Source organism: Sminthopsis crassicaudata, chromosome 1 (assembly GCF_048593235.1).
Source record: "Sminthopsis crassicaudata isolate SCR6 chromosome 1, ASM4859323v1, whole genome shotgun sequence".
NCBI classification, from domain to species: Eukaryota; Metazoa; Chordata; class Mammalia; order Dasyuromorphia; family Dasyuridae; genus Sminthopsis; species Sminthopsis crassicaudata.
The window spans coordinates 462,772,140-462,792,911 of record NC_133617.1 but is presented as its reverse complement, the minus strand read 5'-3'; the positions used below and the strand labels follow the sequence as shown (position 1 = coordinate 462,792,911).

General features: G+C 33.6%; 1 long non-coding RNA gene across 1 annotated transcript in view; it reads right to left on the bottom strand.

Moving 5' to 3' along the window:
* Nucleotides 1-350: 350 nt before the first annotated feature.
* The window catches only part of LOC141554970 (uncharacterized), a 116,592-nt gene continuing 96,170 nt past the window's right edge, over nucleotides 351-20,772 (bottom strand). Inside the window, exon 2 of the long non-coding RNA XR_012486018.1 lies at nucleotides 351-474. This is a non-coding gene — a long non-coding RNA (uncharacterized LOC141554970). The remainder of the gene's footprint in view (nucleotides 475-20,772) is intronic.

The following is a 20,772-nucleotide window of genomic DNA, read 5'->3' as shown; positions in this document are numbered from 1 at the left end:
TTTAGATTCTTTCCCAAAAAACTGACAAAATGGATCAGATCATTTCTATTTTCCCATTCAAAATCTGCAATTGGAAGAAATCTAAGACATGAAAAGATGTGAATCTTTTGGTCTGTACCTACTGGCAGTCCTTTACAACAACATTGAGATATGATTTACTAACTGTTTTAAAAAATGAATTATTATAAACCAATTCTGACACCTGCATTTTCATTATATCCTAACAAAATGTATTGACATTTTTGTGAAGTTATGATGATGGTGATGATAATGATAACATCTATATAGTGCCAACTATATAAGAACTAAGTACTTTACAAATGTATCTCAGTAAATATAGACAGTACATACCTTAAATAAGGGGAGAATTATTACTTTTTAAATTAGAATCGTTCTGAGATGGATAGATTTATTTTTTCCAGTGTGTCTGAATTGTTTGTAGATATTTCACTCGTTAATCCTCATTTTCCTCATCTGTAAGTTAAGAGATTTTTGGTTTAGGTCATGACAAAGATGCCATTCAATTCTAATATTTTATGACTACAATTAACTATTGCAAAAGTCAATTTCAATTTAACAAATATTTATTATCTACTACATGCTCCAGATACTATGGTAAGGCACTAGGGAGGAAGGGGTGGTGTGCAAAGATAAAAATATTCAAAAGACCATCATAGATATCTGTAATGGGCCAAAACTCTATACTTGAAACAAGGATTCTTACAACAAGGTGTTAAATCAATGGAATTGATGAGACAATGGTTATTTAGTTAAACATGTTAAAAGTTCTCTAGTTCAGTATGATTGAATTAATCTTACCACAAATAATGGTTCCCTAGTGACATAATAATTGGCTTATACTCAGTATGATGAATGGATTTACTTATAATAGAGTATTTAAGAAGGTCAGAATCAGACTTAAAGGGGGATCAAAGGGGACTGGAACAGATTCCAGGAAGACAGAGAACTGGGTTGGAGCACAAGCCCTCGGCCTGAGACAGACTTCAAGACAGAGACCATCATGGTGGTCATCCTGCCTCCCCCACAGAAAACAAGACACAGTTCGGAGGAACTCCAGAAAGCTAGCCTGGGACCCAAGCAAGGAAACTAGACTGTAAAGGAGACAATAAAGAATTTGGACTTTATCCCTGGAGTGGTCCAGAGACCTCCAGAAAACCAACCAGAACATTACGGATTTCTATGAGTTGGATAAGATCAACGATGTTATTTAGTTAAACTTTCTCATTTCACAGTTGAAGAACCTAAGGTCCCATAAGGTAAAGAGACTTCCTAAAGTCATAAGTGGAAGAACCAAAATTTGAACTCAGTGCTCCAACCCTCCATTATATCATGCTGTCTTGCCCAGTTTTCATAAAACCTCTCTGAGATTTAGTCATCAGAACAATAGATCTGATTAGTAAGGGATATAATAAAAGATGTGCTAAAGCTAGCTTTAAATAGCTTATGGAAGAGCCAATTGTTAACTCTTCAGTGTGAATTATTTGCACATCAGAAATCAGCATTTATTGCAAATTAGGGTTGATTTATTGCTTGGTTGATTGTCTAAACAATTGTTCAGTTGTTTTCCAATAATATCTGAATCTGTGTCTTCACTTAGGTATTTTTGGCAAAGATGCTAGAGTGGTTTGCCATTTCCTTCTCCAATTCATTTTTACCGATGAGGAAACTAAGGCAAACAGGGGTTAAGTGACTTAGCAGCTATTAAATGTCTGAAACCAGATTTGAATGCAGAAAAATGAGTCTTCCTGATTCCAGATCTGACATTCTATTCACTATTCACCTAGGTGCCCTTGTCTAGACATAAGAAAATGTTAATAATTCAGAGTTTTAAAGTGTATATGCATATATTTTGGTCCCACCTTGTAAACCTGATTGTTAAACATATACCAGCATGTATCGTTGGTGCTCTATATACTTGAGTTCATCAGTGCATTAGAAGGCTGAGAGATGACTGGGGACCTCATAATAATAATGATAATGAGGATGAGGAGGGTGATGATGAGATGATAAACCTATACATAGAGCTTTAAGATTTGTCAAGTGTTCTATCTCCATTGTCTCATTTAAACCTTACAACATCCCTGGATATAACTTCACAGAACTGTAAGCTACAAAGAACTACTGAAATGGTTAAATAGTTAATAAATACTGAGATAGTTAAAACTTAACTTAAAAAGCTATTTTTTTAGTTTGTTTTTAATTTTGCAGGACTCATTTCCACTTAAATCATGATGTTATGTATGGTTTTAATTTTCAAAAAAATTTTATTAGGACTTAAAAAATAATTTCATAATAAAATTTAATATAATTAGAGATCCTCTTGAAGAAAATCAAATATACCTTTCATAGCTTAAAATTGGACTATGACTTTTGGGGCACTCTATTTAGGAAGAATTGTAGGGAACCAAAGATGAATTTAGTTATCTGAAGTAGTTAAGTGAAAGTCAAACAGGGGCCCTTATAAACCTATTGGGAAGCCCAATAAGAATTTTACAAGAATTTATTTGATTTATTCACCTCAATTTGCCAACCATTCAAGAAATAAAAAAAATTTAAATCCATCTCTTCATGGCTATGCATTTATTTCCAGTGGGTTTTATTTCCTAGGTCTCAGAAGCTACGACGTGTCAATAAACATATATTAAGTATCTTATTAAGTATCTACTATATGCCACTGGGCTAAATGCTTGGGACATAAATACCAGTAAAAACAGACAGTTCTTTCCCTAAAGGGGCTTACAGTCTAATGAGGGAAGACAACATACCAAACTAAATGGAAAAAGGGAATTTACCCCAGGCATAATGGAACAATTTTTAAAAGTCCAAAAGCAAGGTATCTGGTGGAATACTGGAGAGCAGCATGAGAGTTTTAGTAAACTAGTAACTTCACTAGTAAAACCAGTAAAGTTTTACAAACCAAATAAGGTCATTAAATGTCAGAAATTACAAATGATTTGTTTTTCTTAAAGTGTATGTAGGAGGTAAGGGGAGGAGGAATGTCAACATCTGAAATTTCTTGAATTTTAGGACAGGTTTTGTCAAATACAATGGAGGAAAAGTTTGTGAATACTCATAAAGCAATGACTATTTCATACAATAGTCGGGAATTTGTAATATGGGTGTCCCTCACCATGGTTTATTTTTTATCATTATAGCTTTTTATTTACAAAATATTTGCATGGATAATTTTTCAGCATTGACAATTGTAAAACCTTTTGTTCCAATTTTTCCCCTCCTTCCCTCCACCCTCTCCCCCAGTTGTCAGGTTGACCACTACATGTTAAATATGTTAAAGTATAAGTTAAATACAATATATGTACACATGTCCATATGGTTATTTTACTGTACAAAAAGAATCAGACTTTGAAATAGTGTACAATTAACTTGTAAAGGAAATAAAAAATGCAGGAGGACAAAGGTAGAGGGATTGGGAATTCTATGTACTGGTTCATAGTCATCTCCCAGAGTTCTTTTGCTGGGTGTAGCTGGTCCAATTCATTATTGCTCTATTGGAATTGATTTGGTTCATCTCATTGTTGAAGATGGCCATGTCCATCAGAATTGATCATCATATAGTATTGTTGTTGAAGTATATAATGATCTCCTGGTCCTACTCATTTCACTCAGCATCAGTTCATGTAAGTCTCTCCAGGCCTTTCTGAAATCATCCTGCTGGTCATTTCTTACAGAACAATAATATTCCATAACATTCATATACCACAATTTATTTAGCCATTCTCCAATTGAGGGACATCCACTCAGTTTCCAGTTTCTGGCCACTACAAAGAGGGCTGCCACAAACATTCTTGCACGTAGAAGTCCCTTTCCCTTCTTTAAAATCTCTTTGGTATATAAGCCCAGTAGTAACATTAAATGTTAAACATTAAACATTAAACAATGCTAAACAAAAAAAATGCTTTATGCATAGAAGGTACATGGTACAGATGTGATGGATTGGTGAATGGATGTAACTTCTACTACATTTCCTTTTGAGTAATCAACTAACATTTATTAAGCACTTATTACATGCCAGGCACTGTGATAAATATTAGTAATACAGAAGAAAACAAAATTTATATTGTTTCTGTCCTCAAGGAGTCCACATTCTAGTGGGGTTTGCAATACACACATAATTGTGTTCCAACAATATGTATACATTGTAAATGGAAGGTAAGTCAGAAGGAAGGCCCTAACACTAGGGAGGAGACATATATAAGTAACGATTCTTATGGAAAAAAGTTGTACCAACTCTAGTTAATAAAGACTTTCCTTCTTTTTTTGAAATGTGGAGTATTAAAAAGTCTACCATTTTGTGTCATTTCCAGGATTTTCCCCTCAAATAGTTTGGTAATAAATGAAACATAGACTGCCTTAGTTTTATCATTGAGTCAGTCACAAAAGTTGAGAAAGAGTACCAATGAAGCCCTCTCTTTTTTTGTATCATGTCCTATATAGTCCATTTTATTTTGATGCATTTTTGGAGTTGCAATGTCATCAATGTAAATATGTCCTCCAAAGGTACAGATTACAACCATACCAATTTTTTATTATCCCATTAGATATTCTCTGTAAATCCTGTTGATGTGGGAGATTGGGGAGTAACTTAACATCCTCTAAGAAAAATGGAAGCATGGAGATTCCATTATACATGTTTGGTCTACCTCTCTTTCTGGTCTGACAGATTTCTGGTGATTTCCTTTATTCTGAATCCCTTCCATTTGAATTGTCTTAGGAAGATTCTAAAGATTACCTGGCAGGATAAGATACTGGATACTAAGATCCTTTCTTGAATTAAACTGCCAAGCATTCCAGCTCTACTTCAGAGAACACAACTCTGTGGGGCTAGCTGCATTGTTGAATGCAAAATGTACACATGCTAAAAAGACTATTCTAGGATAAGTGCTCACAAGGTGGTCAGATAAAGTAATACAAGGACACTCTCAAGTTCTCTCTTAAGAACTTTAGAATTGATTGTATGATATGGGAGACACTGGCACAGGGCTGCCCAAACCATGCCCTCATCAGAAAAGTTATTGTGCTCTATGAATAAATTGAATTATCCCCGAAGAAGCATGAGTTTACAAAATTCGAGAATCCATCCCAAAATGGTCATCTGGACTATTTGTGTCCAACCTATGTCAGAGCATTCTGAATTCATTTTGGTCTGATCAACCATAGTCGGACACATTGAACTCGACTCTAACATAGTGATATCATTTTGGTTCTCTTCAAGAGCTACCAACCAACCAGTTTCTCCTTTGCCATTCATTGTTAGGAAAATATAGTAATCTATATTAAAGTATAGAACACCTCTCTATGCCTAGAGGGAACTTATAAATGAAATTCTTCCTATTTTATGGTACTCTATAACTCCCAGACATATAGTCTCTTATTTTATAAGTTTTAAAAGTTAGGCTTTTAAGGATATAAAGAGACAATTTTCAGATAAAGACTATTTCTAGTCATATAAAAAGTGCTCTAAGTCACTATTGATCAGAGAAATGCAAATTAAGACAACTCTGAGATACCATTCACACACCTGTCAGATTGGCTGACAGGAAAAAATAATGAAGAATGTTGGAGGGAATGTGGGAAAAGTGAGACACTAACACATTGTTTGTGGAATTATGAAGAGATCCAACCATTCTGGAGAGCAATCTGGAACTGTGCTCAGAAAGTTATCAAACTGTGATCTAGCAATGTAACTTATGGGCTTATATCCCAAAGAGATATTAAAGGAGGGAAAGGGACCCGTGTGTGCAAAAATATTTCTGGCAGCTCTTTTTGTAGTGGCAAGAAACTGGAACCTGAATGGATGCCCATCAATTGGAGAATGGCTGAAAAAAATTATAGAATGGTTGGGTAAATTATGGTATATGAATGTTATAGAATATTATTGTTCTGTAAGAAACAAGCAGGATGAATACAGAGAAGCCTGGAAAGACTTACATGAACTGATGCTGAGTGAAATGAGTAGAACCAGGAGATCATTATACACACCAACAGCAAGACTCTCCAATGATCAATGGACCCAGCTCTCTTCAACAACGAGATGATTCAAACCAGTTCCAATTATTCAACGATGGAGAGAGCCATCTACACACAGAACGAGGTCTGTGGGAACTGAGTGTGGACCACAACATAGCATTTTCACTCTTTTTGTTGTTGCTTGCTTGCATTTTATTTTGCTTCTTTTTTTTTCTTGTGTGGCACCATAATTGTATAAATATGTATACATATATTAGATTTAACATATATTTCTACTATGTTTAACATATATTGGACTATTTGCCATTTAGGGGAGAGCATGGGAAAAGGGGGAAATTGAAACATAGGTTTTTGCAAGGGCTAATGTTGAAGAATTGTCCATGCATATGTTTTGAAAAATAAAAAGCTTTAATAAAAAAAAAAGTTAGGCTTTTGCTTTAAGGATAAGCTTGGGGATCATTAACAACACTGAGCAATTTCTCTGAATCAATCTAGTTTACTATTCTCCATTTTTTTTTAGCGTTGGCACTACTTTCTTATTCCTCTTTAGGGCCCACTAAATATTCATAATGATATTATGTCTGTTACATCTTTCAAGGTATCTTTTATTTTTGACATATGCACATGAGATACCTTGCTAAAGGATATTTTAAGGTGGTATTTTTCTTTATCAAATCAAATGTTTTTTAATAGTCAACGAATAATTAATGCAACGGCACCTCATATTCTCCATATCTTTCAATTGTGTGACTGTTAAGGTGAAAATTGTGATAAAATGTTATTCTTGAAAACCTACCTATTTCTTTCTTTTATCTCCACCAAGGATCATTTTGATTCCTGCATAGGTAAATTTGTTAAATTTTTTTAGAAATGGAAAGTAGTCATATAAGACAATAATTGTTATATTCTCTTGATAATATCTTTTTATTAATAATATATGTGACTACTTCTAAACATTTGATAGTATTCCTCTTTTATGATATCTTGATAATGAATCTCTCAACTCCATCAAAATTGTGTCATCTCTTCAGTTTGTATTTGATTTATTTCAGATACTCTATCCATCTTTATTTTCATTAGTGCCATTTTGATTGCCTCATATGGGTCCATATAAGATAATAAATCTAAAAGTAGTGGCTTCACTGACATGCATAAAAAGTTTCCAATAAAATCTTGGGACAGCTAGATGGTATTGTGGGTAGAGTGCCAGGCCTGGAGTCAGGAATGCTCCTGTACCTCAGTTCAAATATAGCTTCAAATACTTACTAACTTGGCAATTCTGGGCAAGTCATTAAACCTGCTTGCCTCAGTTTCCTCATTTGTAAAATGAGCTGGAGAAGAAAATGGCAAACCACTCCAGTATCTTTACCAAGAAAACTCTAAATGAAAATACAAAGACTCGGACACAACCATAAAACAACTAAACAACAACATAGAATCTTGAAAAGTCTTTTCCATTTTTCATGTATTTCTTCCTCCGTATTTCATCTTTAAATATTCTAAGGATGATTTTCCTTAATAGATAGATTGAGTCTGGGGTGAGACATCAAGTTTTCATTAAACTTGATTTCCCCTTCACTGTTTCTTCTTTTATGAGGCAATTTTTGTGATCTTCCACAGTGTGCATAAGATTTTACAAATGTCTTATAATTTAAATCAATATTTTAATAATATTTAATTTACTATATTATATAAAAATATAATTTAATAATAAATTAAATCAATCTTTCTCTGTCAAGATGAAGTATTTGCTTACTGAAATTGTTTCTCATTAAGTCCCCTCATTGTGGGGGGACCTAATTTACCTGATTTACATTAATTAAAATTAATTATAATATAACTGTAGTCTGTGCCAATGTTTGTTCTTTTAGCCATTTCTAGAATTCAAAAACAATGCTTTATTTAAATGGATCAGGTTACTTAAATGGATCAGGTTGCAGTTATTTCCATTGCTTACCATATCTTAATTGTTATTCTTTCTTCTAACTTATTAATGATTTATAATCTTTGCTCTAAAAAGGTTGTGGTCTGATTACACAGCAGCTTATTTCAAAATGACCCCTGCATAGTAACTTTTTGCCTTTTATGTGCTAAAAATACAACCAATTTAATTTTTTAATTGTATTCAGTGATAATCATGTCTAGAACCTTCAGACTTCTTTTTCTTGAAGAAAGTATTTTTGATAAAAGGTAAGAATCTTTTGTATAAATATAAACTTTTGACCCCTGTACCTTATGATTTTTTAATTAAATTAAATTTATTGATGGTTACACTAAATTCTGAACTGTCTCCCTCCCTACCTTCCCATGCTACACTAGAGAAGATCACTATTATATATATTTATATATATATATATGTATATATATATATACATATATATATATATATATATATATATATGTGTGTGTGTGTGTGTGTGTGTGTGCGTGTGTGTGTATACATATATATACACATATAAATAGTATACACATGTGTGTTTATATATACATACATATATGTGTAAAATCATACTTTGTATACTTCTATTTATCAGTAATCTTTCTCTGGAAGTGAGTGGCTAGCATTTTCTTTCATGTATCTTTGTGATTGATTTGAATATTTATAATACTCAGAATAATTCAGTTGGTTACAATTATACTTCAAATAATATTGCTCCCCTTTGGTTTCTTATTCCTGAAGCATATTTTCCAACATTTTTTACTATATTCCCTTATGTCCATTTTGTATTGAAATTGCTGAGTTCTTAGAAGTATATTAATTTAATTTAAAGGATCTTATATTCTTTACAGAATTTCTCTTTATTATCCCTCATATATTACACAGATACTGCCATATAGTTTGCAATTTTGTGGTGGTCTTTTTGCAAATTCTAATCAAATGTAATACGAGATGATTAAATATTCCATAAAATTGTGTTCCGTATTGTTTTTTGACTCACAATCAAACAAATTCCATCAGTTCTATTGCTTCTCTGAGGAAAATCTATAACCATTCTGTGATTTAGCTATAATTCCCTAATATCTTTAGCCTTCATTTATGGAAAGAATGTCAAGATTGAGACATATGATTCAGTTTATCCAATAGTATGTCCATTTGTTGCTTACTGGACAAGAATTTCACATTTAGAGAATGAATTTAGAGTAACTACAAGTGCTTATAGACAGTACAAAATCTGTATGGTCATTAATATTCTATATTATTACTACAGAAATATAATAAAGGGGTCCCCCTACAGGATTGAGATACATTTGGAATTTTTTTCTCTTTCATGGATTACCACAACCAAATAATTTGCTATTAAGTGGCCAGCCCACTGGTAATGAGTATCTCTGCATCAAATTAAAAAGCAGATGTAATTTAGCATGGAAGAAACTTGCAGAACTTCTATTTCATTGTCCTACCTTTTAAGAACTCATTGTTCATTTTCCATTCATGGTGAGGTAGGCTTTTGTGGGGAAATGGCTCATTTTTCATACTAAATTATTTAAAAAATATTTGTGGGTCATTATACTTAAGTACGCCGGAAAAAGCTTTTAGAAATTCTGTATATCAAAGAATTAGGGAGAGTAGGAGTCAACAGAAGCCACAATATATCTTTTCAAGTATATATGGGTGTAGTATTATGTTAAATATTCTCAAGATCTTATCTTAGAGCTTCAAAGGTCAAAATTTGCTAGTGCAAATATTCCAAATATCCATAAGATTTTTGCTGGAAGGCCACATATAGTGATTCTTCAGTGCACTAAACAATATTGAAGTCCACTGAAGGAGAGAAGTGAAGAAAGGTCACAACTAAGCCTCAACTACCTGCCAATCCTTTGTGTTATTTAGTCAACTAGTTGAGCCAAAGTACTTTCCTTAAAACAATGATATGACCTAAAGATTAAAAAGACACCATAATCCCTTTTGGAATCATAAGATTATGATAAGATATTATCATAAGATAAGGGGTTGGGGCCAAAAATCTTATTGTTTTCATTTCTTCAATTTATGAATTATATGGCTATTTTCATATCTTAAAAGACTCACTCAGTCAAAGGCAAAACTTAAATCCAGATATTCCTTGAGTCTGAATCTGGCTGTCAGTATACTATACTACACAGTCTCTCTGTTGTTGTTCAGTCCTTTCAGTCATGTCCTTTCATTTGGGTTTTTTGGTCTTCAACTATGCTTAACAATACCTTGGACTGTGATTGCATTGGTATAGGGAAATACTGGATGAGGAAATCCCCTTTACCAAAGCAGGTTAGCACTTCCTCTGCAATTTATAGTTTTAGAAAGTTGCCCAGAGTACAGAGAGAGTAAATGATTCCCCTTGGTTAATAAAGCTAGTGCCTATCATAGGTGGGACCCAAAGCCAAGATCTAAGGCTAGCTCTTTCTCCATTATGCCATGATACCTTTCATGACCTAAGTAGCATATTCTCATTATATAGACATGGAAACCAAACCCAGAGACCTGTTTATATAAAGCACTGCAGCTAGAAAACAGGTCCTGTGCTCTTCCCACACTTTACACATATACAGGTCTCCTTTTACATGGTTGCAGGAATGTCAGCTGGTTTGAGCTATCACATCATTTTGTCATTGCAGCCTCCCAATGCCAGTAATATAAAAATTTAGGAACTGTAAAAAACACTGAAATAATTCCTTGGTTTTAATCAAATTCTTTCCTCCCCATCTCCCTTTCATTTTTAATAAGCATGAACTTGGGCCAAAGTAGGGAGAGATAAAGCAGCTATGTGGCATGGTGGATAGAGCATTGGGCCTGGAATCATGGACACATAAATCCAAATTTGGCCTCAAACAACTATTACCTATGTGAGTCTGGCAAGTCACTTAGTCTTGCTTGCCTCAGTTTCCTTATCTATAAAATGAGAAGGAAACAACAAATCACTCCAATATCTTTGCCAAGAAAATCCCAAATGAGATCACAAAGAGTTGGACCTGACTGAAATGACTAAACAACAACAAACAAGACAATGCAGAATAGTCTACTGAGAGCCAGATGCAGAACCAAGGAACATCTGGATTTAAGTCTTGCCTTTGACTGGCCAAGTCTTTTAAATATTCTATTCCTTAGGCAACTCTTTAAGACTATAAGTCAAATATCTCCCTAATATGTCGTCACTGAAAAGTGACACATGTTTACTGATCTCCCTAAGTACAGGAAGTTTCTTCCCCAGAAGTTCCCTCACACCAATAAAATCAAAGGTCTGGTTAAAAAAATAAATAAATAAAACTAAAAAACATTCAAAGTATTGTTAGGTACAGTTGGAAATTCAAAAATGAAAATGACAAAGTTCTTGCCCTCTAGATAATTACAGTTCAGTAAGAGAGATTCAACAAGCACACAGATCAATAAAGATTGGTATCCTAAGTCACTTTCTTTTGAACTTAAAATACAGGACTTTTAAATTTGACTTCCATTCCCAATGATTATTAATTATTTAATGCATCTAAATGCTTTGAAAGGAAACAGAAGAAAATTCATTTGAAGATTAAAATATAAACCAGAAAGTAGAGAACAGTAATTGTCTTATTTTAAATGTGTTTCTTAATTTCTTAAATGAGTTTTTAAACTCAATTTTATTTTAGTTTTAATTTCTAATTATCTTCCTCTCTTTACTGTATTCCAACCCATTGAAAAGACAAGAAAAACAAAATCCCTTACAAATAGGTATAGTCATGCAGAACAAATTCCAGCATTAGTCATATCCAAAATTAGAAAGAAAAAAAAAGAGAAGAAAATATGCTTCACTTTGCATTCTGAGTGCATCGGCTTTCTGTCTGAAAGTAGAGAACATGTTTTTATCTTTTGGAATTGTGGTTGGTCATCGTGTTGATCAGAGTTACTAAGTCTTTCAAAAATAATTATCTTTACAACATGGTTGTTAGTATATGAATTGTTCTCCTGCTTCTGCCCACTTCACTTTGCATCAATTCATACAAGACTTCCCAGGTTTTTCTAAAACCATTCCTTTCATTATTTCTTCCAGTACAATTGTATTCTATTGCATTTGTATACCATAACTTGTTGGACCACATTGATGAATATACCTTGGGTTTGCAATTCTTTGCTAATACACACACACACACACACACACACACACACACACACACACACACACACACACACAGTTGCTATACATTTTCTGTGCACACAGTTCCTTTTCCCTCTTTCTTTGCTCACTTTCAAGGATAGAACTGGTAGCAGCGTTTCTGGGCCAAACAACTGTAAATAGTTTAATAGCTTTGGGGATATATATAATTCCACATCACTTTCCAGAATGGTTAGAGTTCACAGCTCTACTAGTAGGGCATTCATGTTCCTGTTTTCCCATGCCCCTTCAACATTTGTCATTTTCCTTCTTTGTCATCTCAGTCAATATCTTTTAGTTTTTTTAATACATGTTTCTTATTTATTAATGATTTAGAACATTTGGAGGGGTATGGCTATTGATAGTTTGGATTTCTTCCTCTGAAAACTGCATAGTCATATTCTTTAACCATTTATCAATTTAATAATGACTCTTATTATTGTAAATTTGACTCAGTTCCCTTTAGTCTTAGAAATGAGACATTTATAAGGGAAACTTCATAAGAAGAACCTCCTCTCCTACCCTCAACCTTCTGTTTTCTGCTTCTCTTCTAATTTTGGTTTTATTGGTTTTGAGACTAGTGATTTTGGACCTTGGTTTTTGTAACACTTCAATATGTACTCTGTCTCCTACTGTCCCAAAAGGGTTTGTGAAATTAAACAAACAAATAATGAGTATCTATTAAACTCTTGCTATGTAAAAAACTCCAAACTAAGTACAACATATATATGAATAGATGTGATACAGGTTTTGTTCTTTAAAAGCTTACAGTATATAAAGAAAAGGAAGAGAAGTATACACACACACACACACACACACACACATACACACACATACACATACACATACATAGAAGAAAAGGCAAGATAAAGTCAAATAGAAGATCCAGACAAAGTGCTGAGAAATTTGAGAGGGAAGAAATCACTTTGCCTTTGAAAATATTACTGAGAAATATTTTAGATTTAGGCTGATCAGGACCTCTGCCCCAGAGGAAGGGGTCAGGAGAACATGAATCAAGACAGAATGATTAATGAATCTTTGTAAGTGTAACTTTTGACACCAAAGGAAGTCTACCAACCCCATGCATTTAGCCTTATTTGATCTGTTCATGATTTAATTTAATTGCCTTTAAAAAGCATTTAAAGGTACATGTAAGTCTCTCTATCCTAAGATTAGTACATTTTCAAAAGGCTCCAACTTTTGGTGAGCACTAAGTATAAAACCATAAAGCCTCCAATTTGTTTGGGCCAGTTTGGTTTGGATCAGCCTGGTCTGGATAACACTGTCCTTTTAGAATTGGCTCCATATGCATCTTCTGTGCCCTTGGGCCTTGCAAATTTGAGTACCCAGCACGTACCAGTTTTGCACTTATGTATTTTTTGTATAAGTAAGTTTTTGTCATTTTGAATATCATTCCCTATGCCTTTTAGGCCAATTTACTGTGATTTTGTCTTTTTTCTTTGAAATGCTAAACCTGATACAAATTCATCCAGCACTCCATTTGGCAAAGAAGAAAACTGAGGACTGAGGATGTGCAATGACGTGCTACAAAGATGCTAATGGGCATATTGTGTAAAAGGAAAGTGGTCTCAGAGGGGAAGGGACTAGCTACAGGGAATGGGAAGTAAGCCAATAAGAGGAGATCAGGAAGGGCTTCCTAGTGAAGATGGGATTTGAATGAGTTTTGGAAGAAGATGGAGAAGCCAGGAAGCAGGGGTCAGGAGAGAGAGTCCTCCAGGGATGGAAAATAGCAGTGAAAATGAAGAGAGTCAAGAGATGATGTGTGGTACACAAGGAATTTCAAGACCAGTGTCTGAGTCATAGAATATATGAAGGCATAAGAAAACTAGAAAAGTAGAAAAGGGTTTTGTTGTGAGAGGCTTTAAAAATCAAATAGAGGGTTTTATTTAATTTAATAAACAGAGGTAGAAGAGAATCACCAGAACTTGGTACAGATTATCCAACCAAATTCCTCTAAGTTTTTGGCTTATTTAGTCATTTTCAATTGTACCTGACTCCTCATGACCCCATTTGGTTTTCTTCACAAAAATACTGGAGTGGTTCTGAAACTGAGGAAAATAGAGTGAAGTGACTTATCCAGGATCACACAGTAGTAACTATCTGAGGCTGGTTTTGAGCTCAGCTCCTCTAACTCTAGGGCCAGCACTCTATCCACTGAACTACCAAGCTGCCCCATTGAATAATCTATATAGCTCCATAGATTTAGAGCTAGAAGGTTCCAGAGAGGTTAATCAACTTACCTGGGCTGGCGAGGAAAAGGATTTGAAAGACATCTCCTTGAATCCCTACCTCATCAATTATACCAAAGCTGTTTCAATAGTCAATTAGACAAATACTTGGAAATTGCAGCTCTCTAGGTATTAGAAGGAACCTCCCCTAAAAATAAAAAAGCATTTTTAAAAATCCTAACCTGAGAAATCTACCAAGATTTAGCCTCTCAGGCCTCTTTTTTTCCTTTTTAAAAAGCCTCATTTACACATTCTGAATCTGGTAACCAGAGATGTAATAGGAGTGTCTGCACAGGCCATCTGACTTTCAGCATTTCTGTGCTGCATTTCAAAGGGTATGAAAAAGGATGAACACTGCAGGGACTCTCAGACTTTTACCAGGAGGCTCGAGGTGCCTGGCCTAGAGAGACAACTTTGAGAAATGTGTTTGGATTTTTTTAAAAGAGCATCTAGTTAAATATTTGTAACAATAATGGAATCTTGTTGAGTCAAATATGTTCCCACAGTCAGGATTTAGCTTTAGATACCAGATACAAAGCTTAGACTCCCAAAGAAGAATGACAGGTTTGAAACCATACTTACTGCTGAGTTGTCCCTAAATATTTTTAGACAAGACATTTTTCAGACAAGCCATATATGGAAGCTGCTGACCCAGAAAATGGGTCCAGAAACAGTCAAAACATGGCAGGATAATAGTCCCACAAAACTTAACAGGTTCATTTTTTTTACACCTCATCTTTGTCATTAGTAAAATGAACTAAGATATATTCCTCAATCTTATAAATAATATATTATTAAATTATTATTAATAACAATAACAATTATAATTGATATTTGTCTATAATTTGTTATGTGCCAGGCATTGTACTAAGTGCTTTATAATTATCCTCATAACAAATCTGGAAAATAGGTGCATTATTAACCATATTTTATAGATGAAGAAACTAAAGCAAATAGGGGGTTAAGTGACTTGTCCAGGATCATATAGATAGTAGGTATCTGAGCCTGCATTTGAACACAGGTCTTCCTGACTGCAGACCCTATGCATTATCCTTTTTGCCATTTAACTGCCTACATGTTATTAAATGATTCATCACCAGAAAGTTGTCAATTTGATAGTACATATTTTCACCCAAACCAACTCATGAGATCCCAAAGACACACAACTAGTTAGTTATAAAATTGAGGTGACCGTTTAAGAAAAAATGATTTTTAAAAATAAGTATTTCCATGCTTATTCAAATTTTTCAAACCATTGTCCTTTGCCTTTTAGTGAACATGGCTGTTTTCTAAATGGAATGGGAGTGAGAATTAGGGCTGGGATTAAGGGTTTCAGAGAAAATACTTTTAAATCCTTTCTGCTTCTGTATTACACCTTTCACTCCAAACTCACTTGACCTTCAGAAAATAAATTCTAGTTTCTGTTAAATCAAAGTGTCTACCAAGTTAAGCACATTAAATATTGCTTTAGACTAATGAAAACAATCCCATTAATTTTCAATTAGATTTCTACCTACATTACAAATACAAGCAAGTGATTAAATCCCCTAAATAGAATCTCTGTAGGTTTTTTCTTTGAAGAAAAAGAAGATAATACATTTAAAACCCATTGGGAACAGAAAATAAAATTGAAAATATAAGCTCATAAGAAAGTGGAGGTACAAATACTGAGGTGTTAGAACCCACTAATTCACCTGAAATAAGGTATGTATTTAATCAGGTAGTCACTCTCAATGTCTTTAGACAAGTACAAAACTATAAGTTGTCATCATTGTCAATCTGCTTGGGGAAAGAAATGATATCACAAAGGAGTGTTTGATAAATGCCAAATGAGTGACACAACTTTAGGAGTTCAAAAGAAAGAGTGAAGGCTTCTATGTAAGGAGAGGAAATAAGATTTAAGCTAGCCCTACTCATGAATAACTATTGAAAAGTATTATATTATTATTAAAGGCAAAATGGACAACTTTGATTACATTAAATTAAAAAAGGGTTTGCACAAACAAAACCAACAGAAACAAGATTAAAAAGGAAGTGCAAAGCTAGGAAAAAATCTTACAGCCAATGTTTCTGATAAAGGTCTCATTTCTAAAATATATAAAGAATTGTGTGAAATGTATGACATTACAAAGTCATTCCTCAATTGATAAATGGTCAAAGTATATGAATAGACAATTTTCAAGTGACAAAATTCCCCACCTATGATAAAATTATAGGTCTCTCAATAATAAATAGCAACAGCAAAAACATTTGTTCAAAAACTGTATATAATAGTAAAGATAACTTAATGTAAATGAAAATACTAAAATATCTGAGTATCTAGTTACCTTCATGAATAAATAGCCATATTTATAAGAATTTGAAAAGATCCCAGTAGACTAAAATGATAGGTTCAAGCTAATAAGATGAATTTTGTGGAGATAAATACAAAGGTATTTTTTAATTAGACTAAAAATGGATCAAAATTAATGTAAAAAAAGGCCTGGGGCTTTAGTGAGTGGCAAGTATTTTAAAAAATTTGCTTGCATGAATAAAAGTTAATCTAAGAAAAACTTAGCGAACAGCAAATTCAGTATAAGACACCACAACATGACATCCAACAAAGCTAAATGATCTTGTTAAGTTTTCTATTGTGTTTAACTCCTCTTGATCTCATTAGGGGTTTTCTTGGAAAACTGTAGTGATTTACCATTTCCTCCTTCAGCCCATTTTATACATAAGAAAACTGAGGTTTGCTTAGAGTCACACAGCTATTAAGTGTCTGAGGCTAGATTTAAATTCATGGACATGAGTTTTCCTGACTTCAGAACTAGTATTCCCCACTATAGCTGTCCCTATGCACTCTTAGGTTGCATTAAAAGAAATATTGTGTTTAAAATCAGAAGTATGGTGTTTCTGCTGTATTTTGCCTTGGTCAGACTATATCTGGGGTATTCACTTCTGAGTGACATATTTGAGGTAGCAAGGTGGCACAATGAACAAGGCATTGGACTTGGATACAAGAGGACCTGAGTGTTATTATAATATAATAAATTATATTATAAATAATAATAAAATAATAATATTTTTTCAAAATACATGCAAAAATAGTTTTCAACATTCACCCTTGCAAAACCTTGTGTTCAATATTTTTCTCTCTTTCCCATTCCCCCCTCCTTAGACAGCAAGTAATTCAATATAGATTAAACATGTACAATTCTCCTAAACATATTTCCACATTTATCCTGCTGCACAAGAACAATCAGATCAAAAAGGGAAAAAGGTGAGAAAGGAAAAAAAAAGCAAGCAAACGACAACAAAAAAGGTGAAAATACTATATTGTAACCCACATTCAGTCCCCATAGTCCTCTTTTTGGATGCAAATGGCTATCTCCATCACAAAAGATTTGAGTTTTAATCCTGATTTTGGCATGTGTGATTCTGAGCAAGTCATTCAATATCTCTCAGCCTCAGTTTCCTCATCTCTAAAATGGAGATAATTATAATCCCTTTCTTGCAAGAATGTTGTAAGGATCAAATCAGAAAATATATGGAAAGCAAATGCTTTGCTAACTTTAAAACAATATATAAATGTTAGAGACTATTCCTAAAATTTGACAAGTAGGAACTCATCAGGAGGATGACAACCAAGATTAATAATAATATAACATATTATTTAGCTATAATAATATAGCATAGATAATATTAATATAGCATTTACTAAGCACCAGGCATTATACTAAGCACTTTGCAATTTATATCTCACTTGATACTCCTAACAATTTGGAAGATATGTACTATTATTATCCCACAAGGAAGATGGCAGGATATTGGGTACCTTCCCATAAAAGGAAGTGAGGATATTTATCCTGGGGAGACAAAGACTTAGGACACATAAAATAATCTTCTTACATATGAATAGCTGTCATAAAGAAGAAAAAATAAATTTTTTGGTTTGGCTACAAAGGGCAGAAGAAGGGACTATTGGGAAGAATTTACAGAGAAGCAGATATCTGATTATAATAACAAAAAAAAAACCTAATTATTTGAGTTTTCCAAAGCAGAATGGACTCTAAATGGTGGTGAGTATTCTGTCACCCGAGGTGAGTTTAGAACTCAAGTAGGGGCTGGATTAGGTGACCTCTAAGGTCTCTGGAAAGTCAACTTTTTATTGGATATTTCAAACTAAATGTCCTATAGGCATCTCAAACTCAACATGTTGAGAATTTAACCCATAATTTTTCCTCCCAAATATTCCATCTTCTGAATTTACCTATTTCAATAAAGGATTGAAATCCATCTAACCATTCCTTTATCATCCTCATATTGCCAAGCCTTGTCAAGTCTTTCTTTACATCTCTCACATCCATCCCTAATGACTTCATGACTTCTTACTTGGATAACTTAAATAGCCTTTTAATGTAATCAGGAAATATTTGATGAAATATATATATATGTGTGTGTGTGTGTGTATTAAAACCCCAACAGAATCTTTCCTTTAAAACAAGCTAAAAACTATCATTTCTACAGAAGGCATTTCCTGATTTCCCCAGTTGTGAGTGAATCTCTGCCATGGAATTTCTCTATAGTTATTTTCTGCAAATTTTATATTAATGTGGTTATATATTAATTTCTCCTATACTATGTAAATTATGTTGAGGGCAGAAAGAACTCTGTTTTTTTCTTTGTACCCTCAGTGACTGGGGCAATTCCTGACAAAGAGTAAGCATTCTATAAATGCTTATTGAATTGAATTGGTAAAAATAGATCAAAATAATAATTATTATTATTTTTGAGAAAAATAAACTTAAAATAAAAATAAAATATTTGCTTTATAGCAATTCTATAAAATAGCAAATAAAAGTGTAATTATAAACTAGATGCAGGGACAGAGCCAAGATGCCAGAGAGTAGTCAGGATTTTGCCTGAGCTCTCCCTGGCTTCCTTCAAAATCAATACTAAATCAAACCTCTAAATGGATTTTGGAGCGACAGAATCCTCAAATGTTTGGAGTGTAACACATTTCCAGCAGAAGATATCTTAGAAGGACTTCAGGAAAGGTCTGTCTCAGTTGGACAGGGGGCAATATGGCACAGCTCAGGGTGACTCAGGGTGGAGAAGCTCAGTGAAGGAATCTAGTGGGAGGCTTTTAGCCAAAATATAGCAGCATTGGCTACTCTGTCCTATTTCAGAAGGCCAGTAAATCAGCAGACTAGCTGTGAGACCTCCAACACAACTACAAAAAGTAAATAATGAACCTCAGAATTCCAGAGTTACAAGTGGGATTTGGCCAGGCCCACACAGGGAGGATGCCTACAGCACCACCAGCCCCACGACAGTGAAGAACTCCTTCTTTGGGATTTGGAACTATCTCCCCTGTGCCTTAGAAACAAACCTCAACTTGTAAAATAAGCAAAATAGAAAAAAAAAAGAATCCTAACCATAGATAGTTATTATGGAGACAGAGAAGAACAGATCTTAAACCCTGAGGATGCAAAAGGCAAATTGCCTCCAGCTGAAGCCTCAAAGGATGATATAAATTGGTCTTCTCAAAAAGCTCTCTTGGAAGAATTAAAAAAGGATCTTAAAAAAGAGTTACAGGAAAAGAGAGAAAGGAAATGAGAGTTTGCAGAAAAGTTTGGAAAAGGAAACAAAAATTGACTGAAGAAAACAACTCCTTAAAAATATATTGGTGAAGCTATACCCAGTGAAAGAACACTGGGAAATCAGTATGAACCACTATGTAGAATTCCCAATCCCTCTATTTTTGTCCACCTGCATTTTTTATTTTCTTCACAGGTTAATTGTACACTATTTCAAAGTCTGATTCTTTTTGTAGAGCAAAATAACTGTGTGGACATCTATTGTATTTAACACAAACTTCAATATATTTAGCATGTATTGTGTCAACCTGCCATCTGGGGGAGGAAGAACGGGGAAGGAGGGGAAAAATTGGAACAAAAGGTTTTGTAATTGTCAATGCTGAAAAATTACCCATGCATATATCTTGTAAATAAAAAGCTATAATAATAAAAGAAAAAGAAATATATTTGGTGAAATGAAAAAATATATACAGAAGAAAATCATTTCCTAAAAAATAGATTTGGCAAAATAGAAAAAGGAAACAACTCCTTGAAAAATAGAATTGGTGAAATGGAAAAAAATCCAATGAACAAAACAATCCTTTAAAAATAACAATCATCCAAATGCAAAAGGAGGTAAAAAAGCTAACTGAAGAAAATAATTCACTAAAATATGAATTGGACATTAGAATAATTTAATGAGACATCAAGAATCAGTCAAACAAAACCAACAAAATGAAAAAATGTAAGAAAATGTAAAATACCTCATTAAAAGACCAGATGCTCAAAGAACTCTAGGAGATGATTATGAACCACTATATAGAATTTCCTATCCCTCTAATTTTGTCCGCC